The sequence below is a fragment of the Arachis hypogaea genome, chromosome 7, assembly GCF_003086295.3.
Source record: "Arachis hypogaea cultivar Tifrunner chromosome 7, arahy.Tifrunner.gnm2.J5K5, whole genome shotgun sequence".
NCBI lineage: Eukaryota > Viridiplantae > Streptophyta > Magnoliopsida > Fabales > Fabaceae > Arachis > Arachis hypogaea.
Genome location: NC_092042.1, coordinates 47140014 through 47165722, shown reverse-complemented (window position 1 = coordinate 47165722; position 25709 = coordinate 47140014). Strand labels below are relative to the sequence as shown.

General features: G+C 38.4%; 1 non-coding gene across 1 annotated transcript; it reads right to left on the bottom strand.

Annotated features, from left to right (window-relative positions):
* Positions 1 to 24034: 24034 nt before the first annotated feature.
* LOC112704740 (small nucleolar RNA R71) lies at positions 24035 to 24142 on the bottom strand. The gene has a single exon (XR_003155349.1). It is a non-coding gene; the product is annotated as a small nucleolar RNA R71 (small nucleolar RNA).
* Positions 24143 to 25709: the final 1567 nt, after the last annotated feature.

Below are 25709 nucleotides of genomic sequence, written 5' to 3'. Positions count from 1 at the left end.
TTTCTTTTCTTTTTCATTTTTCTAAACTTTATTTTCGAAAAAAAAATTAATAAAAATCCAAAAAAAATTAGAAAATTGTATAAATAAAAAATATTTGGTGTTTCTTGTTTGAGTCTTGAGTCAATTTTTAAGTTTGGTGTCAATTGCATGCTTTAAACTTTTTTCTTGCATTTTTCGAAATTCCATGCATTCATAGTGTTCTTCATGATCTTCAAGTTGTTCTTGACAAGTCTTCTTGTTTGATCTTGATGATTTCTTGTTTTGTGTTGTTTGTTGTTTTTCATATGCATTTTTCGTTTGTTAGAGTCCATGCATTAAAGATTTCTAAGATTTCATAGTGTTCTTGCATGCATCTTGTGTTTTGATCCAAAATTTTCATGTTTTGGGTCATTTTTGTGTTTTTCTCTCTCATAAAAAAAAATTCAAAAATAAAAATATATCTTTTCCTTTTTTCTCTCCAAATTTTCGAAATTTTGGGTTGACTTGGTCAAAAATTTTCAAAATTAGTTGTTTCTTACAAGTCAAGTCAAATTTTCAATTTTAAAAATCTTATCTTTTCAAAATCTTTTTCAAAAATCCTATCTTTTTCATTTTTTTCTATTTTTTGAAAATTTAAAAAATATTTTTCAAAATATTTTCAAAATCTATTCTTACCTTTATATCAAATTTTCGAAAATTAGCTAACAATTAATGTGATTGATTCAAAAATTTGAAGTTTGTTACTTGCTTGTTAAGAAAGGTTCAATCTTTAAGTTCTAGAATCTTATCTCTTAGTTTCTTGTTAAGTAATTTTAAAAATTAAATATTTTTCAAACATATCTTTTTATCTTCTATCTTATCTTTTTCAAAAATTTTATCTTTTTCAAGATTTGATTTCAAAATATCTTATCTAACTTCTTATCTTCTTATCTTTTCAAATTTGATTTTAATATCTTTTTCAACTAACTCTTTGACTTTGTGTTTGTTTCTTATCTTTTTCAAAACCACCTAACTACTTTTCCCTCTCTAATTTTCGAAAATATCTCACCTCTTTTTCAAAGATTCTTTTTGTTCTAAATTTTAATTTTAATTATATTTTATCTTTAATTTTCAAAAATTATTAACCCCTTTTTAAAATTATTTTCGACATTCTCCCTTTCTTTTCTTGTTCTATTTAATTATTTAATTACTAACACTTCTCTTCACCTCTCTCCATCTAAATATCCGAATCCCTTCTTCTTCACTCTTCCCCCCTTTCGTTTTCTACTAACATAAAGGAATCTCTATACTGTAACATAGAGGATTCCTCTTTCTTTTCCTGTTTTCTTCTCTTTCATATGAGCAGGAATAGGGAAAAAGGCACTCTTGTTGAAATTGATCCTGAACCTGAAAGGACTCTGAAAAGGAAACTAAGAGAAACTAAATTACAACAATCCAGAAACAACCTTTCAGAAATTTTCGAACAAGAGAAGGAGCTGGCAGCCGAAAATAATAATAATGCAAGGAGAATGCTTGGTGACTTCACAAAGCCAACATCCAAATTTGATGGAAGAAGCATCTCCATTCCTGCCATTGGAGCCAATAACTTTGAGCTGAAACCTCAGCTAGTTGCCTTAATGCAACAAAACTGCAAGTTTTATGGACTTCCATCTGAAGATCCTTATCAGTTTTTAACTGAGTTCTTGCAGATCTGTGAGACTGTAAAGACGAATGGAGTTGATCCTGAAGTCTACAGACTCATGCTTTTCCCTTTTGCTGTAAGAGACAGAGCTAGAATATGGTTGGATTCACAACCCAAGGATAGTCTGGACTCCTGGGATAAGCTGGTCACTGCCTTCTTGGATAAATTCTTTCCTCCTCAAAAGCTGAGCAAGCTGAGAGTGGATGTTCAAACCTTCAAACAAAAAGATGGTGAATTCCTCTATGAAGCTTGGGAAAGATACAAGCAGCTGACCAAAAGATGTCCATCTGACATGTTTTCAGAATGGACCATATTAGATATATTCTATTATAGCCTGTCTGAATTTTCAAAAATGTTATTGGACCATTCTGCAGGTGGATCTATTCACCTAAAGAAAACGCCTGAAGAGGCTCAAGAACTCATTGACATGGTTACAAACAACCAATTCATGTACACTTCTGAGAGGAATTCCGTGAATAATGGGATACCTCAGAAGAAAGGAGTTCTTGAAATTGATGCTCTGAATGCCATATTGGCTCAGAACAAAGTGTTGACTCAGCAAGTCAACATGATTTCTCAAAGTCTGAATGGATGGAAAAATGCATCCAACAGTACTAAAGAGGCAGCTTCTGAAGAAGCTTATGATCCTGAGAACCCTGCAATGGCAGAGGTTAATTACATGGGTGAACCTTATAGAAACACCTATAACTCATCATGGAAAAATCATCCAAATTTCTCATGGAAGGATCAACAAAAGCCTCAACAAGGCTTTAACAATGGTGGATGCAATAGGCTGAGCAATAGCAAGCCTTATCCATCATCTTCTCAGCAACAGACAGAGAATTCTGAACAAAACACTTCTAATTTAGCCAATCTAGTCTCTGATCTGTCAAAGGCCACTTTCAGTTTCATGAGTGAAACAAGATCCTCCATCAGAAATTTGGAGGCACAAGTGGGCCAGCTGAGTAAGAAAGTCATTGAAACTCCTCCAAGTATTCTCCCAAGCAATACAGAAGAGAATCCAAAAGGAGAGTGCAAGGCCATTGATATAATCAATATGGCCGAATGCACAAGGGAGGAGGAGGATGAAAATCCTAGTGAGAAATACCTCCTGGGACGTCCCTCAAGAAAGAAGGAGTTTTCTATTAAGGATCCACAGGAATCTGAGGCTCATATAGAGACCATAGAGATTCCATTAAATCTCCTTCTGCCATTCATGAGCTCTGAAGACTATTCTTCCTCTGAAGAGGATGAAGATGTGACTGGAGAGCAAGTTGCTCAATATTTAGGAGCTATCATGAAGCTGAATACCAAGTTGTTTGGTAATGAGACTTGGGAAAGTGAACCTACCTTGCTCATTAGTGAACTGGATACCTGGATTCAGCAAACTCTACCTCAAAAGAAACAAGATCCTGGCAAGTTTTTGATACCTTATACCATAGGCACCATGACCTTTGCAAAAGCTCTGTGTGATCTAGGGTCAGGGATAAATCTTATGCCACTCTCTGTAATGGAGAAGCTGGGGATCATTGAGGTACAACCTGCCTTGTTCTTATTACAATTGGCAGACAAGTCATTGAGACAAGCTTATGGAATAGTGGAGGACGTGTTAGTAAAGGTTGAAGGCCTTTACATCCCTACTGATTTCATAATCTTAGACACTAGAAAGGAAGAGGATGAATGCATTATCCTTGGAAGACCTTTCCTAGCCACAGCAGGAGCTGTGATAGATGTCAACAGAGGTGAATTAGTCCTTCAATTGAATGGGGACTACCTTGTGTTTAAGGCACATGGCCGTCCCTCTGTGACAAAAGAGAGTAAGCATGAAGAGCTTCTCTCAGTTCAGAGTCAAGAAAAGCCCCCACAGTCAAACTCTAAGTTTGGTGTTGGGAGGCCACAACCAAACTCTAAGTTTGGTGTTAAGATCCCATATCCAAACTCTAAGTTTGGTGTTGGGACTATACAACATTGACCTGATCACCTTTGTGGCTCCATGAGAGCCACTGTCAAGCTATTGACATTAAAGAAGTGCTTGTTGGGAGGCAACCCAATTTTATTTATCTAATTTTTATTTTATTGTTATTTTGTGTTTTATTAGGTACATGATCATGTGGAGTCACGAAAAAAATATAAAAATTAAAAACAGAATCAAAAAACAGTAGAAGAAAAATCACACCCTGGAGGAAGCACAGGCTGGCGTTCAACGCCAGTAAGGTGCATCTGGCTGGCGTTCAACGCCAGAACAGAGCATGAATCTGGCGCTGAACGCTAGAAACAAGCAACATTCTGGCGTTTGAACGCCAGAAATGTGCCTAGAGGAAAAGCTGGCATTGAACGCCAGCAACAAGCATGAAACTGGCGTTCAACGCCCAGAACATGCTTCACATGGGCGTTGAACGCCCAGAATGTGCATCACCTCTGCGTTTAAACGCCAGAATGGTGTGGAATGGCATTTTACATGCCTATTTGGTGCAGGGATGGAATTCCTTGACACCTCAGGATCTGTGGACCCCACAGGATCACCTCAGGATCTGTGGACCCCACAGGATCCCCACCTAACATATTCCCACCTTACCTCCTAATCCCATTCCACTCTTCCCCAAAACACACTTCCCAACAACTTCAATCCCTTCTGTTTCTCATTCACCACCTACATCTATCCACTCTTCCCCATACACCCCACCTACCTTTAAAATTCAAATTCTCTTTCCCACCCAATCTCACCCATATAGCCGAATACACACATCCCTCAATCTCCTCCATATCTTCTTCTTATTCTTCATCTTTTCTTTATTCTCTTGCTCGAGGGCGAGCAATTTTCTAAGTTTGGTGTGGTAAAAGCATAGCTTTTTGTTTTTCCATAACCATTAATGGCACCTAAGGCCAGAGAAATCTCAAAAAAAAAAAGAAGAAGAGAAAAAAAAAGGGAAGACAAAAGCTTCCACCTCTGAGTCATGGGAGATGGAAAGACTCATGTAAAGGGTTTATAGCTCAGTGGTAGAATATTTGACTGCAAATCAAGAGATCCCTGAGATACCTCAGGGGATAAATTGTCCTCCACACAATTATTGGGAGCAACTAAGGATAGGAACACCAAAATTACTAGGGATCATGCAACAGAAGCAAGGAAGAGACATAAAGGAGCTCAAAAAGCACCATTGGACCTTCAAGAGGGTGCCACCCTCACTAAAGGTGGATTCATTCCTTGTTCTTTCTGTTTTTCGGTTTCTATGTTATGTTTATCTATGTTTTGTGTCTCTACTTCATGATCATTAGTATGTAGTAACCATGTCTTAAAGCTATGAATAAATTCCATTAATCCTTCACCTCTCTTAAATGAAAAATGTTTTAATTCAAAAGAACAAGAAGTACATGAATTTCGAATTTATCCTTGAATTTAGTTTAATTATATTGATGTGGTGACAATACTTTTTGTTTTCTGAATGAATGCTTGAACAGTGCATATTTTTGATCTTGTTGTTTATGAATGTTAAAATTGTTGGCTCTTGAAAGAATGATGAACAAAGAAAAATGTTATTGATGATCTGAAAAATCATACAATTGATTCTTGAAGCAAGAAAAAGCAGTGAAAAACAAAAGCTTGCAAAAAAAAAATTTAATTGACGAAAAAAAATATTTAGAAAGAAAAAGAAAAAGCAAGCAGAAAAAGCCAATAGCCCTTAAAACCAAAAGGCAAGGGTAAAAAGGATCCAAGGCTTTGAGCATCAATGGATAGGAGGGCCCAAGGAAATAAAATCCAGGCCTAAGCGGCTAAACCAAGCTGTCCCTAACCATGTGCTTGTGGCATGCAGGTCCAAGTGAAAAGCTTGAGACTGAGTGGTTAAAGTCGTGATCCAAAGTAAAAAGAGTGTGCTTAGGAGCTCTGGACACCTCTAACTGGGGACTTTAGCAAAGCTGAGTCACAATCTGAAAAGGTTCACCCAGTTATGTGTCTGTGGCATTTATGTATCCGGTGGTAATACTGGAAAACAAAGTGCTTAGGGCCACGACCAAGACTCATAAGTAGCTGTGTTCAAGAATCAACATGCTTAACTAGGAAAGTCAATAATACTATCCAAAATTCTAAGTTCCTAGAGAAGCCAATCATTCTAAACTTCAAAGGAAAAAGTGGGATGCCAAAACTGTTCAGAAGCAAAAAGCTACAAGTCCCGCTCATCTAATTAGAATTAATATTCATTGATATTTTGAAATTTATAGTATATTCTCTTCTTTTTATGCTAATTGATTTTCAGTTGCTTGGGGACAAGCAACAATTTAAGTTTGGTGTTGTGATGAGCGGATAATTTATACGCTTTTTGGCATTGTTTTTAGGTAGTTTTTAGTAAGTTCAAGCTACTTTTAGGGATGTTTTCATTAGTTTTTATGTTAAATTCACATTTCTAGACATTACTATGAGTTTGTGTGTTTTTCTGTGATTTCAGGTAATTTCTGGCTGAAATTGAGGGACTTGAGCAAAACTCTGAAAAAGGCTGACAAAAGCACTGCTGATGCTGTTGGAATCTGACCTCCCTGCATTAAAAATGGATTTTCTGGAGCTCCAGAACTCCAATTGGCGCGCTCTTAATGGCGTTGGAAAGTAGACATCCAGCGCTTTCCAGCAATATATAATAGTCCATACTTTATTCGGAAATTGACGATGTAACTTGGCGTTGAACGCCAAGTACATGCTGCTGTCTGGAGTTAAACGCTAGAAACACGTCATGATCCGGAGTTGAACGCCCAAAACACGTTATAACTTGGAGTTCAACTCCAAGAGAAGCCTCAACTTGTGGATAGATCAAGCTCAGCCCAAACATACACCAAGTGGGCCCCGAAAGTGGATTTATGCATCAATTACTTACTCATGTAAACCCTAGTAGCTAGTTTAGTATAAATAAGACTTTTTACTAGTGTATTAGTCATCTTTTGACCATTCGGTCTTTTGATCACCTTCATGGGGGCTGGCCATTCGGCCATGCCTGAACCTTTCACTTATGTATTTTCAACGGTGGAGTTTCTGCACACCATAGATTAAGGGTGTGGAGCTCTGCTGTACCTCAAGTTTCAATACAATTATTATTACTTTCTATTCAATTCTCTTTTATTCTTATTCCAAGATATACGTTGTACAACACTTTGATGAATGTGATGATCCATGACACTCATCATCATTCTCACCTATGAATGCGCGTGATTGACAACCACTTCCGTTCTACTCTAGGCCGGGCGCATATCTCTTAGATTCCCCAACAGAATCTTCGTGGTATAAGCTAGATAGATGGCGGCATTCATGGGGATCCGGAAAGTCTAACCTTGTCTGTGGTATTCCGAGTAGGATCCCGGGAATCCGGAAAGTCTAACCTTGTCTGTGGTATTCCGAGTAGGATTCCGGTATTAAATGACTGTGACGAGCTTCAAACTCCTGAAAGCTGGGCGTGATGACAAACGCAAAAGAATCAATGGATTCTACTCCAACCTGATTGAGAACCGACAGATGATTAGTCGTGCTGTGACAGAGCATTTGGACCATTTTCACTGAGAGGATGGGATGTAGCTATCAACAAGGGTGATGCCTCCAGACGATTAGCCGTGCAGTGACAGCGCATAGGACCATTTTCCCAAGAGGATTAAAAGTAGCCATTGATGATGGTGATGCCCTACATACAGCTTGCCATGGAAAGGAGTAAGAAGGATTGAATGAAAGCAATAAGAAAGTAGAGATTCGAAAGGATTCTAGCATCTCCACACGCCTATCTAAAATTCCCACTATTGATTTACATAAGTATTTCTATCCCTTTTTATTTTCTATTAATTTTCGAAACCCATAACCATTTAATCTGCCTAACTGAGATTTACAAGGTGACCATAGCTTGCTTCATACCAACAATCTCTGTGGGATCGACCCTTACTCACGTAAGGTATTACTTGGATGACCCAGTACACTTGCTGGTTAAGTTGAACGGAGTTATGATCACACCAGGGATTATTAAGATCCCAATTCATCACACCATGATCTCTTTGGGGTATTTTTGATTTCATACAAATACAAAGAGACCAACTTTGAGGATCACAATTTTGTCCACCACTTTTCCTAGTCTGGATACTAGGCATATCAGTAGCTTTCCATGCAAAGAGGTTGGAGTTATCTTATAGGAGCTAAACTAGCTCTTATCTTAACTTGGGGTCTAGGTTGGCCCCCGTTATTCGTAGTTTTTTCCAGCTTCTTCTCATATTTGTACCCCTTCTATTTTTTCTTCAGGTTGAGGCCTCAATTCTTCAGGAACTCGGGGTCCTCCAAGTTCTAATTGACCTCTTTTCCCTTTGTGCAACCTCGTAAATTCAAACTTTCATTGTAGCATCTTCTAACCAACTTCTAGTATCCCCTTTTGGTTGTTATTCCCTCAGGGGTAAAAAATTTCATGCAAAGATGAGGGGTTGATACTGCCGCAACTAGCCAATTTAATATTGACTAACCTATTAGGACATTGTATGATGATACATCCACCACGATGTAGTCCATGCTTACAGTTCTTGCCCTCGTAATTTGAAAAAGGTGGTGTAGAAGGATATGAATCCTAGAGGTTAGGTAAGAGAATCCGCATACCAAAAAGTGTGTCTGTGTATGCTCTGAAGTCCTTCTCTTCTAGGCCCAACTTGTTGAAAGCTGGTTTGAACAGAATATCGGCCGAGCTTCCCTAATCTACCAAGGTTTTGTGGAGGTTTGCATTAGTGAGAATCATTGCGATTACTATTGTGAAGGCTATCGTATACATGTTGGGTATTTCAGTATCCTGTCCGACCAGGTAGACCTCTTTCAACTGTCTTTTGCGAGAGAATTTTGTTACCTCCCCGCCTACAAACCTTCCAGCGATAATGTGGATATGCCTTTCAGGGGTTTGTTGTGGTCGATCTCACTTGTGTTTAACTTTTTCATCTCTCTTTCTTTCATTATTGTCGTTCGACCTCCCAACAAGGTACTTGTCCAACAGACTTTCTCTGACCAGCTTTTTAATTACATTTTTCAGATAATAGCAATCATTGATGGAATGACCATAGATCTTGTGATATTCACAGTACAATGACTGATTTCCTCATATTTTTTGCTTCTAATGGGTCTGGGATGTGGTATATTTTCAGTGTGAAAGATTTCTCTGTAGACATTAACCAAAGAGACTCATAGAGGAGTGTAGGAATGATGTCTTCTGAGTTTGTTCGAGTTGTGCTATTCTTTTTTCTTGGTCTCCTTCTCTTTTTCCTGAGATTGATACTAAATTTGTCTGGAGGCAGGTCTACTGATGAGCGGATAATTTATACGCTTTTTGGCATTGTTTTTAGTATGTTTTTAGTATGATCTAGTTAGTTTTTAGTGACAGACGCAAAAGAATCACTGGATTCTATTCCAACCTGATTGAGAACCGACAGATGGATAGCCGTGCCGTGACAGGGTGCGTTGAACATTTCCACTGAGAGGATGGGAGGTAGCCACTGACAACGATGAAACCCTTGCATACAGCTTGCCATGGAAGGAGCCTTGCGTGCTTGGAGAAGAAGACAGTAGGAAAGCAGAGATTCAGAAGATGGAGCATCTCCAAAACCTCAACCTGTTCCCCATTACTGCAAAACAAGTACTTATTTCATGTTCTTTTACTTTTCACAATCAACCTTGATAATTATTGATATCCTGACTAAGATTTACAAGATAACCATAGCTTGCTTCAAGCCGACAATCTCCGTGGGATCGACCCTTACTCACGTAAGGTATTACTTGGACGACCCACTGCACTTGCTGGTTAGTTGTGCGGGGTCGCAAAAAGTGTGATTGCAATTTCGTGCACCATCTACTTAACTGTACATTTTCTTCCATATTGATATATTTTTCAAGTCCTTGAACCTCATATAGGGAGGTTGGGTGCCTCTTTGAGATGGATTATGAGAAGGGACCTTCTTTGGCCGATAACAAGCCCCATGATTGTTGCTTCAGTAGGTAACTTTTGAATCTCTAGACACACCTTGTTGAACCTTTTCATGTAGGTCTTTAGAGATTATCCGACCTCTTGCTTAACTCCCAAGAGACTTGTGGCATATTTGTCTTTATCTTTCCAGATCGAAAAGCTTCCAATTTTGTGGTTTATCTTGTGCTTAATTTAGGGGATTTTATCAACTTTTCTCACATTTATTCAATAAAATAGCATGGTTTTGTAATTCTCCTTAAACTTGTGCTTATGTGTAAAAACAGGTTTTTTAGGCCTTTAATTTGCTAATTTTAATTGACTTTAATCCCATTCGATGCCTTGATGTGTTTGTTGAGTGATTTCAGGTTCATAAGGAAAGTATTGGATGGAAGAAGTGAAGAGAAAAGTATGCAAAGTGGAGAATTCATGGAAAATCAAGGATTTGGAGTGCATACATCGATGCGCACGCATGGAGATGAGGTTGCCAGGCGACACGTACGCTTGACATGACGCGTACACTTGAGAAGTAAAACGGCAAACGACGCGTACGCACCTAATTAGCCTAAGCTTTATCTCGCCCCGTAAAGCAAATGTTAATCAAAGGTTATGACAGTTCTAAGCTCATACATATAATATATAGAAAGAATTATTATAATCTAGAAGCCCAATGAAGGATATAGCTGAAAAACGGGATTTAAAAGTGCAAAACGTACTAATCTAGATATAGATATACTAACTTCAAGCACAAGATATAGATATACTATAACAAAAGATAATAGTATAATACCATGAGAATCTAGCCACGGCTTGCGGAGTTTAAGCCGGCTAGCTATATACAAACATACAGAAACCAGACAATTTAAAACAGCTTATACAAGCTTTTCTCTCTCAATACAAGGCTCTAGGTAAAAGCAAAATACAAAAGTGAGAGATATATAAACAGAATAAATCAAAAAGGCTCTAAAAAGTATCATAATCCTCCGCTTCTGCACCATCCAAAGCAACTCACCGAGGTGGATTGTGACCTGCATCTGAAAAACACAATAGAAATATGCTATGAGAATCGGAGGTTATCAGTTTGGTAACAGTACCCAGTGATGTAAGATATAAGACTCCGGGACGCTAAAGGCAATCCTAGACTTCATATTCATCATAAGATTCCATCTTAAGGCATAGCTAAAAACATTAAAGCATATATAAAACCTTAACGTAATAAAAGGGGTAATCTAACTTAAAGAATTTTCTAATCTAACAGTCTTCGCTGTCCCACAGCCTTCACCAACCTATCCTCCATGCGATCCCATCGCCATTGCCTTCCGAACCTCCTCAATCCCAGTAGAAAGCACAATTAATTCCAATGCAAGTAAAACACAGGTAGACGCATATAAGGCAAGTAGTTCAAGTAGGCAATTAGACATGTTATACAAATAGGCAAACAATTACAAGTTAGCAAAGCATACAAACAGATAGAAGATGCACATGATGAATGCCTGTCCTACTGGTTGTGATATCACATTGTCGGTTCAACTGCCAACCCAACACATCTCCATGGAGATGTCGTCCTTCGGAATCATCATTGGGAACCCTCGAGATATGGTGCTCGGATCACCGTTCAGGATTTTGTGCCTGCACACTCTATTGATCCGAAGGAATGCGAGCAGGATACTCCTGCCACAGACCTCACATCTCAATGTAAGCAGGATTAACCACCGTCCTTACGCTGCCGCCGCTACCTTGACAAGCAGGATTAACCAACGTCCCTGTCGGGCGCATAGCGTCTCAAAATCTCAGTATAAAAATGATACATCAGTAGTTTTCAGAAAATATTTTCAATATATCATAGATCCATAATCTCATTCCGAGTCTTCTACTTATCTCAACCACTGTCAATTTCAACATTTTCATTTTGAGCTCAATAGTTTGGCAATTTCTCAATTCATATACTATTCTTCCTTCTCACCAAACCCATCTTCAGTACATCAGAAACCTAAGCCTACATTCTCTAATTTTTCAAAACAATATCAAACTAAATCTCTTAAGTTCTTCTCCATGCTTTAATGCCCAAAATTAAGCCCAAGAGTCTTAAAAAGGTCTCACAGAAGTTTAATATCTTGTTGGAAAGGTAAATTAGTTGAAAACAAAGTTTAAGTTTGAGAAATAGGGCATGTGCGTACGCACAGGGGTGTGCGTGCGCATGCCCTGGGAGATTTTCAAAAAGTGTGCATACGCACAGGTACAAATTTTCTGAATTCTGTCCATTCGCACAAGGTGTGCTAGCACCCTCAACAGATTGCCCTTCCCAACGTGTGTGTGCGCACAGGGCTGTGCGTGCGCACAGGTTGTAAATCCTTATTGGTTATGTGCGTGCACAGGTTGTGCTAGCACTCTAAGCAGAAGCCATTCCCCTATGTGTGCGTACGCACAAGGCTGTGCGTGCGCACATACCAGAAATCACAAAATTCTGCAGAATTTTAGATTTTGACACCAAACTTTGAATGAACATAACTTTCTCTACAAAAATTCATGTTTTACAAACTTTATATCGATTTGAATATTTTTCAATGAATATTAATTCTAAACAAATTTCAGCTAATTTTGAAAACTAAGGCATAAGTTATGATCCGTCAAAGTTCACCAAAATTCCTTTTTTACCAAATTCCACAAGTATTCAATTTTCCAAATTCTCAAGCCACATCCAACTAATTCAATACCAAACTTCCATTTACAGCACAATCTACCCTTTTGGGTCACAATTCACAATTCATTCCAATTTTCCACCCATATTTCTAAATCATCAACCTCAACATCATATATATCACACTAAAACATCTTTCAATCCACACAATCATCCATCTTCATCATATCATTCACAATCATCATAATTAACTCATTTAACCTTAATCTCACTTTTCAACATTATGTATCAACATTAACAGTCACAATCCATCATAATATCCCAAAGCTCATCAATTCATCATAAATCATCATACGTCATCATTCAACAACTCAACAACCATTTTAATTCAAACCTATCCTATGGGTCACTAGCCTAAGTGTCCATGAATATAATATATATACTACATAGAGGAAACCGAAACCATACCTTAACCGATTCCCATTATGTCAAAAACCCAAAATTGAGCACAAGCTAGGCTTTCAACCAGTAGCAAGCCTCCGATTCAACTCCAACAAGGATCAACAAGCTCCAATAATTGCCAATAATCACAACCTCAAGCTATAATACACATAAATCATAACTAATCAACCTAGGGCTCATCATAATCAAAATTTCACAAGGGTTCAAGAGTAACTCACCTTACCCAACAGTTTTGGATGCCAAATCCAATTCTAATCAAATGTTAGAGTGTACCTAAACACTAAAAATCATAAAATCTCACTTAACACAAAGCCCTAAAATTTCGAAATTTGAAGAGAAAAAATGAGAAGGATTCGTGATTAACTTACCAGTTTCTTAGGGGGTTTTGTAGAGCTCTTCACAAGGAACGCGTAGCCATAAACGGTGCGGTGATCGGAGCTCTGTAGCTCAAGATATGAGCTTGTGAAGCTCTATGTGAATAGTGACAATGGAGCTTCTTCTCCCTTCTCTTCTCAAGTGGGTGTGTTGTGTTTATGAGAGTGTTATAGGCTGATTTAGCCTTTAATGAGAGTATATATATGTTGGGCTTGGACCCAACTTGGGCCCGGTCCAACTCGTTAGCATTTTTAGCTCGTTTGGCCCAACTTTGGGCCAAACCATTAAAATTAACTCCCGGTTTTCCATTTCTAATATTTTTCTAAGGTTTTTTGCTGTTTTAAAATTTTCTCGCACAGTACCGGACAGACTTGAACCGGTTCAATTGCCGGATCGCAGTTTTTCTCGGTTTTTCACAGAAAATACATTTTCTGACTCAGAAAAACCTACTGAGTCCAAAAATCATATTTAAATCCTCTAATTCTCATTCTAAATTTTTGGATCCTACTTTGGGCAATATTAATTATTTAATTAAACGGTTAATTAGCTGAGGTTCTTACATGTCATAGCAGGCACGTGACCTCATTAAAGTGAAAATGCTAGGGGCGATTTCTGAGCTTCCCAGACCCCAATCCAACAAATTCCAGAGACTATTTCATGCAAAATTCAAGATGGGTCAAGGGGGAGTAATTAGTTAGGCTAAGATGATGCTTTAGTTAGTTTTTAGCAAGAGAAGCTCCCTCTTCTCTCTAGAATTAGGTTAGGTTTAAGTTAAATTCTCTTAGATCTAGGTTTAATTTCTTGTTTTCATCTTGTTTTCTTTACAATTTCTTGTTGTATTGTCTTAATTTTTCTATTTTCTCTTGTTAATTTCTCATTTTGGTCTCTTTTATGTTTATGAACTATTGTTGGATTTGGATTTCCTTTAATGCAACTTGAGGTATTTCATGTTCAATGTTGTTTAATTGAGTTATTGTTATTGTTTTCTTGCAATTGGGTAGTAGTAGATTTTACTATTTCTTGCAATTTATGATGCTTTCCTTTTATGCCTTCCAAGTGTTTGATAAAATGCTTGGTTGGATGTTAGAGTAGCTCTTTGAGCATTCTTGGCTTGTAAAGAGAAATTAGGCAATCTTGAGTCATTAATACCCAACTTAGATTGGTGATTTAGGGTTGTTAGTTAATATTGTTTCCATTGACGCTAATTTCTTGCTAATTCATTTAGTGAGTTTATTAGAACTTTTGGATTGAGATTAACTAGTCTTATTTGACTTTTTCTCATGTGAAGATAATATTGTACCTTCTTCCATTGTTAGAGATGACTAAATTGGATAAATTCTTGATAATTATTGTGATATGATTAGTGACTAGGATAGAAAACTTAGATTCTCAACCCTTGCCATGAATGTCTCTCTCTTTAGTAATTGTATTCTTTAGTTGTTTGATTTACATTTCTTGCACTTTTACCACCCCACTCCCTTTTGATACCATAACCAATAATACACATACCTCACTGGAACTCCTTGAGAAGACGACCCGAGGTTTAAATACTTCGGTTACTTTATATTGGGGTTGGACTTGTGACAACCAAAACACTTTCTAAACTTTGATGTGAGGATCAATTGTCGGTTTGGAGTTATGCTCACAACAAAATTATTTTGCTAAAATTCCGAACCGGTATAAATCCTTGTATCAGAAAGCCTCTCGCTAGATCATCGAAGCAACTGACCAACCTTAAGGGGAAACTAAAACCACTTTATGGCCACCTTGGTGAATGTAGTTGGGAAAGCTTTGCATTGAGTCGCTTCAAATACATCTATCAAATACATTTGACTTTTGAAATTACTTAGGTGGTGACAAGGATCGGTTGTCCCATCATATAGGTCCATATCCAGACTTTTAAAGTTTCTAGGGACTTTAGTTCTTATAATTTCTTCATTGAATGGATCCTCACTCCCCAAGGATGTAGTTTCTCAGTGTGTCAGATCTTCTACCTTTGAGGTCAGATTCTAATCTTTCCATCTTTTTTTCCAATTCCCTGTATTGTTGAACTTTGCTTTGTAGGGCGTGTTCATATTTACGTTGTTGTTCCAACTAGATCTTGAGTTGTTCTAGTCAGACTTGGTGTCTATGAACCAATCCCTTGAGTTCTGTAGGGCTTTGATCCCCTAATTCTCTAGGTTGATGGACCTTTGAGCTTATTCTTCATCCTTCTAAGTTTCTTTGATTCCTATTTTCATTGGGACATGGAGGTATGTCGATTGCTTGGTCATCATTATGTTGATCTGCTTCTGATTCTGATGCAGTATGTCCGTCTTTAGGATGGACATTCGCCAAGGTAAAGTGTAGACTTTCAGGTCCCCAACAACAGCACCCATCTTCTGAGTCTTACATAGAACCAATTTGATTTGGTTCTGAATGTAAGATCTAGACTCCTTTGGAGTGAGACATTCCTTTATTTCCTCAGGAAAAGCAATACCATCCAAGCTCTTTAGAGAGGATGGGGGATGGTACTTGTAAGGGACTCCAATGCTTAAGTTAGCAAGGGTTTAAAGGAAGTGTTTAGTATATTGGAGTTCAAAAGATACCTAAGGGTGTTAAGATATTTATAACTGTAGTGAGTCAATAACCATTTTATAAGGTGGTTCCACCTTTGATGGTAGGTAATTACTCTATCTTATTAGGGGGTTTGTTGAGATCTCCATTGTAGATATGTAAGAGCAATTTTAGGACTTGATAATCGATATAAACAAGTTGATCCAGATCATCGTCGCTGTGATTGACCTCTATAACATCGGGCAAGGAATAGTGTGGATCTAGAGTCCTTTATTATAGATAGTTGACTGGGAATTTGGATCATTTTGGGCTGGGTTCTTGTAATGGTACAAGGTATGAACAATATCCCTATTTGACTCTTTGTTTTCTGAAAACTGTTTGCTTTCTTTCTGTTGAACTGGGCCAATTAGGCTAGTGTTTTCTCCAAATACCTCTTCATATTGGAATCTTTAGCTTGATTATCACCATTACTTGCAAGGTTATTACTTGGGAGTCGCTAAACATTATGACCTTCAAGGCGTCGACCTCTTTGGCCATTTGAAGACCTGCAAGCATGGCTTCATACTTAGTTTGGTTTTTAGAAGCCGAAAAGTCAAACTTTGGTGAAATTTATATCCGAGTTCCTTCTTCATTCTCAAGGATAATCCCTACCCTACTACCAGCTTAATTTGATGAGCCATCTACATATAAGCTCTAAGTTATGGAGCTCCTTTATTGTTCTCTTGTATACTTTGTGAGAAAGTCAGCCATATATTGTGATTTGATGGCCATCCGAGCTTCATACTTGAGGTTGAACCCAGACAATTTTATAGCCCATTGTAACATCCACCCTGCGATATCTATTTTTTGTAGAATATGCTTCATAGATTGGTTAGTTCGAATTTTTGATGGTGTGAGTTTAGAAATATGGTCGCAATCTTCTATCGGCTAAAATGAGGGTGTAAGAAAATTTTTCTATCCTATGATAGTTCAATTCTGCCCGTTTTAATGCCTTACTGGTAATGTAAACAAGCCTTTTCCCCTCTCCATCTTCTCGAATAAGGGTTGAGGCTATGGCCTTGTCTGCAACTGCTAGATATAACACAAGTTCTTCTCCTTCCTTAGGTTGAGTTAATATCGGTGGTTAACTAAAAAGTTTTTTAACTCTTGGAAGGCTTGTTTGAATTCTTGACTCCACTGAAAGTGGTGCCCTATCTTGCCTATTGCAAACAATGGTAGAGACTTCAAAGCTAAACCAGCTAGGAATTGGGACAAGGCTACCAGCCTACCATTTAACTATTGGACTTCTTTCAAGCAGGTTAGACTAAGCATCTCTAAGATAGCCCTACAATTGTTTGGGTTAGCTTCAAGGCCTCTTTGGGTGAGCATGAATCCTAGGAATTTTCTTGCTTCTACTGCAAAGGTGCATTTTGTGAAATTTTGCCTAATCCCATGCTATCTTATTGTATTGAATACTTTTAATAAGTCGGATAGTAGGGTGGCTTCAACCTTGGTCTTCACAAGCATGACGTCTACGTATACCTCCGTTAGTTTACCAAGGTTTGATTAGAACACCTTGTTCGTCAGTCGCTGATATGTTTTCCCAGCATTTTTTAGCTCGAATGGCATAGCCACATAAACAATAATAAGCCTTAGGGGTGATGAAGGATGTCTTTTTCTGGTCTTGTTCATCCATTGGGATTTATTTATATCCTTAGTAGGCATCTATAAAGGAGAGAAACTTGTACCCTAAGGTTGAATCTACTAAGGCATCAATATTGGGTAGAGGGTAAAGATCCTTTGGACATGCTTTGTTGAGGTTGGTATAGTCAACACACATCCTCCACTTCCTGTTTTGTTTCTTCACAAGCACGGCGTTGGCTAGCCATTTAAGGGTATTTTACTTGCCTTATAAATCCAGCTCCTAGTAGTGCTTGAACTTGCTCTTCTACGACTTGTGCACTTTTGGGGCTAAGCTTTCGTCATTTTGCTGCTGATGCGTGAGCATCTTTTCTTTATTTCCTATTTATTTTAGGTTAGAATTTAATGAGTTTTAATTTTATTTTAGTGTTTTAAACCTTCTTGGATGCTACTTTGTATTGCTTTGGTGTTTTAATTATTTCAAGTAAAGTTTGGATTAGTTTGGTAGAGTTTGTGTGCAAAAAAAGAGAAGAAAAATGAATATGCCATACTGGCATTAAATGCGGACCTGGGCGTTTAGCGCCAGCAACTCAGCAACACAAGGAAGCTCCTTGCCTACTAGGGAACTGAACGCAAAGCCTGGCATTTATTGCTAGCAAGCCAGAATTGAAAGGAGACTTTCTACCTACTAGGGCGCTAAACGCCCAGCCTGGCTCATTTTCATCAAAGGAGCATCTTTAGTTGGATCTTAATTTTAATTATTATATTTTATTTTAGTTATTTTTGTTTACAAATAAAATCTTTTGTTTTAGAATTTATTATTTTACTTGAGTTTCAAATCAAAATAAGTTAGATATAAAAGGGAAAAGATTTAGCCCTTCTGGGGATCTTCTCTCTTACGCACTTTCACATTTTCTGAACCCTAGTTTTCTCTCTGAGTCATAAGACACTAAACCTCATTGGATAAGCTTAGGAGTTCTATTTATTTCTATGAATTAACACTGTTATCATTTTATTTTAATTAATGTATTGATTTAGTTTCAAGGATTACTTTCATTCTTCATCTCATGAATTTGAATATATCGGAAGAATAATTCTCATTATACATGAATTCTTGTTGATTCTTGGAAAAATTATCTCACTTGAATACTAGCTTGAAAGTAAATTCCTCCTAAATTGCTAATGACGATAAAGAAGCGCTTGTTGGGAGGCAACACAATAGTAAGTGGAGTATTATTAATTTTCTTTTTGTTTATTTTCATTTGAGTTCAGTTTTAAGTTTATTTTCATAGTTTACCTTTTCTTTTTAATGTTTATGATCATGTGTAGACTTAGAATAGAGACAAAGACATTCAGATATAGAAACAGAACACCTTGGGGAGAGCCCCTTGTTGGCGTTGAACACCAGACAAGGAGGAAGATGGGCGTCTAACGCCCATAGAGGGGCAAGGAACTGGCATTGAATGCCAGAGAAGGACTACCCTGGTGTTCAACGGCCATAGGAGAGTGATAGGCTGGCGTTGAATGCCAGAGAAGGAGTGCTCTGGGCGTCCAACAGCCATTGAGGAGTAGAGGCTGGCGTTGAAAGCCAGACAGGGAGTAGTCTGGGCGTTCAACGCCCATGAAAGAGCAACCAAGGCCAGCTTTTTGATCCCATCTGGACGTTCAACGCCTATTCCTGGCGTTGAATGCTAGGCAGGGCCAGGCATCGAGTTTGGAGGCTTCTCACCCTGTGGGTCCCACACAACCCCACCTACCCCACACAACCTACTCTCTCTCTCTCTCTCTCTCTCTCTCTCTCTCTCTCTCTCTCTCTCTCTCTCTCAACCCTTGAAACCAACATCCCACTTTTTCTCTTCCCAAAAACCATCATAAATCCCATCAATTCATTTTCCCATCAACCTCCACCCACTTCAAATGCAAACCTTTCCCACCCATTCTCCCCCCAATGACCGAAACCTACCCCATCCTACCCCTATAAATACCCTTTTCTCCCTCATTCATACCCACACCTTCACTATATACTTCTCTTCTCCCACATTACACTTATTCCATTTTCTTTCTCCCCTTCTTAAGCCCCACTTGGCCGAAGCCTTCCTCCCTTCCCCTTCATCATTTTCTCTCTCTTCTACTACTTTCTTCTTCCCTTTGTTACTTTTCTCGAGGACGAGTAAAGCTCTTAAGTTTGATGTTGGAAAAGCTGCACCTTTTGCTTTCCATTCACACCTTCATGGCACCCAAATTCAAAGAATCCTCTAGAAAGAGGAAGGAAAAAGCCACTGCTTTTGCTTTTGATCCTTGGAAAACGGGAAGATTCCTCACCATGGCTCATCAAGACTACTTCTATGATGTGGTGAAACACTAAAGGGTGATCTCCGAGGTCCCCTTTAGGCTCAAAGAGGATGAGTATCTGGAGATCCAACAAGAAATCTGGAGAAGAGATTGGAAAATTTTGACTAATCTTAACACAGAGGTTGGAATGTTAATGGTGCAAGAATTTTATGCCAATGCTTGGGTCACCAAAAAGCATGATACTAGTGTGAACCCATAGCCCAAGAACTGGCGCACCATGGTGAGAGAGCAACTTTTGGACTTTAGCCCGGAAAATGTAAGGTTAGCGCTCCAATTACCTCAAATGCTAGGAGACCCACACTTTATACTAGAAAGGTTAACTCCGACCAAAGGTTAGATCAAGTTCTTGCAGACATTTGTGTAGAAGGAGCTCAGTGGAGGAGGGATGCACAAGGCAAGCCCTACCAACTAGGTAGGCTTGACCTCAAGCCTATAGCTAGAGGATGGTTGGAGTTTATCCAACGCTCCATCATTCCCACAAGTAACCGATCTGAGGTTACCATTGACCGGGCAATAATGATCCATTGCATTATGCTTGGGAATGAGGTGGAAGTGCACGAGGTGATACCTCAAGAGTTATACAAGGTGGCTGACAAGCACTCCACCCAAGCGAGGCTAGCATTCCCTCACCTCATATATCGCCTAGGCAATTTAGTAGGAATTTGCATATAAGGAGACATCCCCATTGAGGAGGACAAGCCCATCACAAAAAATGATGGAACATATGATGAGCGGATAATTTATACGCTTTTTGGCATTGTTTTTAGTATGTTTTTAGTATGTTTTAGTTAGTTTTTATTATATTTTTATTAGTTTTTAGTTAAAATTCACTTTTCTGGACTTTACTATGAGTTTATGTGTTTTTCTGTGATTTCAGGTATTTTCTGGCTGAAATTAAGGGACCTGAGCAAAAATCTGATTCAGAGGCTGAAAAGGACTGTAGATGCTGTTGGATTCTGACCTCCCTGCACTCGAAGTGGATTTTCTGGAGCTACAGAAGCCCAATTGGCGCGCTCTTAACGGCATTGGAAAGTAGACATCTTGGGCTTTCCAGAAATGTATAATAGTTCATACTTTGCCCGAGATTTGATGGCCCAAACTGGCGTTCCAAATCAGCTCAAAACTGCCCGGCGTTAAACGCCGGAACTGGCACAAGAATGGGAGTTAAACGCCCAAACTGGCACAAAAGCTGGCGTTTAACTCCAAGAAAAGTGTCTACACATGAAAGCTTCAATGCTCAGCCCAAGCACACACCAAGTGGGCCCGGAAGTGGATTTTTATGTAATTTACTCATTTCTGTAAACCTTAGGCTACTAGTTCTCTACAAATAGGACCTTTTACTATTGTATTTTTATCTTGGTTCTTCTGGTTCCCTCTCTGGGGCCAAAGCCAATGATCACTATTATCACTTATGTATTTTCAATGGTGGAGTTTCTACACACCATAGATTAAGGTGTGGAGCTCTACTGTACCTCGAGTATTAATGCAATTACTATTGTTCTTCTATTCAATTCAGCTTATTCTTGTTCTAAGATATTCATTTGCACCCAAGAACATGATGAATGTGATGATTATGTGACACTCATCATCATTCTCACTTATGAACGAGTGCCTGACAACCACTTCTGTTCTACAAGCAAACAAGGCTTGAATGTTTATCTCTTGGATCCCTTAATCAGAATCTTCGTGGTATAAACTAGAATTGATGGCGGCATTCAAGAGAATCCGGAAGGTCTAAACCTTGTCTGTGGTATTTTGAGTAGGATTCAATGATTGAATGACTGTGACGAGCTTCAAATTCCTGAAGGCTGGGCGTTAGTGATAGACGCAAAAGAATCAATGGATTCTATTCCAACCTGATTGAGAACCGACAGATGATTAGCCGTGCCGTGACAGGGTACGTTGAACATTTTCACTAAGAGGACGGGATTGTAGCCACTGACAACGGTGATGCCCAACATACAGCTTGCCATGGAAAGGAGTAAGAAGGATTGGATGAAGACAGTAGGAAAGCAGAGAGACGAAAGGGACAAAGCATCTCCATTCGCTTATCTGAAGTTCTCACCAATGAATTACATAAGTATCTCTATCTTTACTTTATGCTTTATTCATATATCATCCACAACCATTTGAATCTGCCTGACTGAGATTTACAAGATGACCATAGCTTGCTTCATACCAACAATCTCCGTGGGATCGACCCTTACTCGCGTAAGGTTTATTACTTGGATGACACAGTGCACTTGCTGGTTAGTTGTGCGAAGTTGTGATAAAGAGTTGAGATTGCAATTGAGCGTACCATGTTGATGGCGCCATTGATGATCACAATTTTGTGCACCAAGTTTTTGGCGCCGTTGCCGGGGATTGTTGAGTTTGGACAACTGACGGTTCATCTTGTTGCTTAGATTAGGTATTTTTCTTCAGAGTTCTTAAGAATGAATTCTAGTGTTTCAAGGTGATGTTCTTATCATCACCAAAGTTGATTGATTCTCATCAATTTAGCTCTTGAATGCAATGTCCTACTGAAGCTTGGCTAGCCATGTTTAATTCCTTTAGACTGAAGCTTTAGACTAACATTGCATGATTCCTGGAATTCTCATTAAGAATTTTGATATCTTTATTTTCTTTTCCACTTAATTTTCGAAAAATCCAAAAAAAATTACAAAATCATAAAAATAAAAAAATATTTTATGTTTCTTGTTGAGTCTAGTGTCTCATTTTAAGTTTGGTGTCAATTGCATGTTTCTATTCTTCTTGCATTCATGCATGTGTCTTCATTAATCTTCAAGTTGTTCTTGATGATTTTCTTGTTCTGATCTTTAAATTCTCTTGTCTTGAGTGTTTTGTTGTTTTCCATATGCATTCTCATTTTGTTAGTGTCAATGATATACAAACTGCTAAGTTTGGTGTCTTGCATGCATTGTTATTTGATTTTAGTTACATTTTGATTATTAAAAATCCAAAAATTTTTAATTTGTGTCTTTTCAAGTAAAAAATATAGAGAATTGAAGATTCAGAATATACAGCAGAGGAATTACACAGAAAAAGGCTGGGCGTTCAAAACGCCCAGTGAAGAAGGAAAGCTGGCGTTTAAACACCAGCCAGGGTGCCTGGCTGCGCGTTTAACGCCCAAAAGGGTAGTGTTTTGGGCGTTAAACACCAGAATGGATACCATTTTGGGCGTTTAACGCCAGGATGGCACAAGAGGGAAGATTCTGTTTTTAATTCAAATTTTTTTCAGGTTTTCAAAATTTTTCAAAATCAAATCTTTTTCAAATCATATCTTTTCAATCATATGTTTTCAAAATCAATTTCTTTCCATTTTCAAAAATACTTGCTATCAATTAATGATTTGATTCAACATTTCAAGTATGTTGCCTTTTTTGTTGAGAAAGGTTTAATGTTTGAATCATATCTTTTCTTGTTAGCCAAGTCATTAATTTTTAAAATCAAATCTTTTTAACTTGTTTTTCAAATCATATCTTCTCAATCATATCTTTTTAAAACTATATCTTTTCAATCATATATTTTTCTCACATCTTTTTCAAAATAGTTTTCAATCATATCTTGTTGATTTCTAATTTCAAAATCTTTTTCAAAAATCACTTGATTTCTTTTCCACTCTTGGTTTTCGAAAATCAATTAGGGTTTTTCAAAATGTTTTTAAAAATCTTTTACTTAATTTTTGAAAATTTCTTCCCCTCTTCTCACATCCTTCTATTTATGGACTAATACTCCTCCTTAATACACAATTCGAACTCCATCTTTCTTGATAAGTTCGAATTCTTCTACCTCTTCCTTCTAATTTTCTTTTCCTCTGACACTTCAAGGAATCTCTATACTATGACATAGATGATTCCAGACTTTCTTGTTCTCTTCTCTTTCATATGAGCAGAAGTAAAGACAAAAGCATTCTTGTTGAGGCTGACCCTGAACCTGAAAGGACCTTGAAGCAAAAGCTAAGAGAAGCTAAGGCACAACTCTCTGTAGAGGACCTAACAGAAATCTTCAAACAAGAAGAAGACATGGCAGCCGAAAACAACAACAATGCCAACAATGCAAGGAAGGTGCTGGGTGACTTTACTGCACCTACTCCCGACTTCTATGGGAGAAGCATCTCTATCCCTGCCATTGGAGCAAACAACTTTGAGCTTAAGCCTCAATTAGTTTCTCTGATGCAACAGAATTGCAAGTTCCATGGACTTCCATTGGAAGATCCTCATCAGTTTTTAGCTGAATTCTTGCAAATCTGTCAAGACTAATGGGGTTGACCCTGAGGTCTACAGACTTATGCTATTCCCTTTTGCTGTAAGAGACAGAGCTAGGATATGGTTGGACTCACAACCTAAAGAAAGCATGAACTCTTGGGAAAAGCTAGTCAATGCCTTATTGGCAAAGTTCTTTCCACCTCAAAAATTGAGTAAGCTTAGAGTGGAAGTCCAAACCTTCAGACAGAAGGAAGGTGAATCCCTCTATGAAGCTTGGGAACGATACAAACAATTGATCAGAAAGTGTCCCTCTGACATGCTTTCTGAATGGAGCATCATAGGTATCTTCTATGATGGTCTGTCTGAGCTGTCCAAGATGTCATTAGACAGCTCTGCTGGAGGATCTCTTCATCTGAAGAAGACGCCTACAGAAGCTCAAGAACTCATTGAAATGGTTGCAAATAACCAATTCATGTACACTTCTGAAAGGAATCCTGTGAACAATGGGACAAATCAGAAGAAAGGAGTTCTTGAGATTGATACTCTGAATGCCATATTGGCTCAGAACAAAATATTGACTCAACAAGTCAATATGATTTCTCAAAGTCTATCTGGAACGCAAGCTGAACCAGGCAGTACTAAGGACGCTTCATCTGAAGAAGAAGCTTATGATCTTGAGAACCCTTCAATGGAAGAGGTGAATTACATGGGAGAACCCTATGGAAACACCTATAATTCTTCATGGAGAAATCATCCAAATCTCTCATGGAAGGATCAACAGAGACCTCAACAAGGTTTCAACAAAAATAATGGTGGAAGAAACAGGTTTAGCAATGGCAAGCCTTTTCCATCATCTTCTCAGCAATAGACAGAGAATTCTAAGAAGAGCCATTCTGACTTAGCAACCATGGTCTCTGATCTAATCAAAACCACTCAAAGTTTCATGACTGAAACAAGGTCTTCCATTAGAAACTTGGAGGCACAAGTGGGACAGCTGAGCAAGAAAATTACTGAACTCCCATCTAGTACTCTTCCAAGCAATACAGAAGAGAATCCAAAAGGAGAATGCAAGGCGATTAACATGACCCACATGGCCGAACTTAGAGAGGAGGAAGAGGCAGTGATCGCCACTGAGGAAGACCTCAATGGACGTCCACTGGCCTCCAATGAGTTCCCTAATGAGGAACAATGGGAATCTGAGGCTCACACAGAGACCATAGAGATTCCATTGGATTTACTTCTGCCATTCATGAGCTCTGATGAGTATTCTTCCTCTGAAGAGGATGAGTATGTCACTGAAGAGCAAGTTGCTAAATACCTTGGAGCAATCATGAAGCTAAATGACAAGTTATTTGGTAATGAGACTTGGGAGGATGAACCCCCTTTGCTCACCAAAGAACTGGATGACTTGACTAGGCAGAGATTACCTCAAAAGAGACAAGATCCTGGGAAGTTCTCAATACCTTGTGCCATAGGCACCATGAACTTTAAGAAGGCTCTGTGTGACCTTGGGTCAAGCATAAACCTCATGTCTCTCTCTGTAATGGAGAAGCTAGGGATCTTTGAGGTGCAAGCTGCAAGAATCTCACTAGAGATGACAGACAATTCAAGAAAACAAGCTTATGGGCTTGTAGAGGATGTTCTGGTAAAGATTGAAGACCATTACATCCCTGCTGATTTCATAGTCCTAGAAACTGGGAAGTGCATGGATGAATCCATCATCCTTGGCAGACCCTTTCTAGCCACAGCAAAGGCTGTGATTGATGTGGATAGAGGAGAATTGATCATTCAAGTGAATGAAGAATCCTTTGTGTTTAAGGCTCAAGGATATCCCTCTGTCACCATGGAGAGGAAGCATGAAGAGCTTCTCTCAAAACAGAGTCAAACAG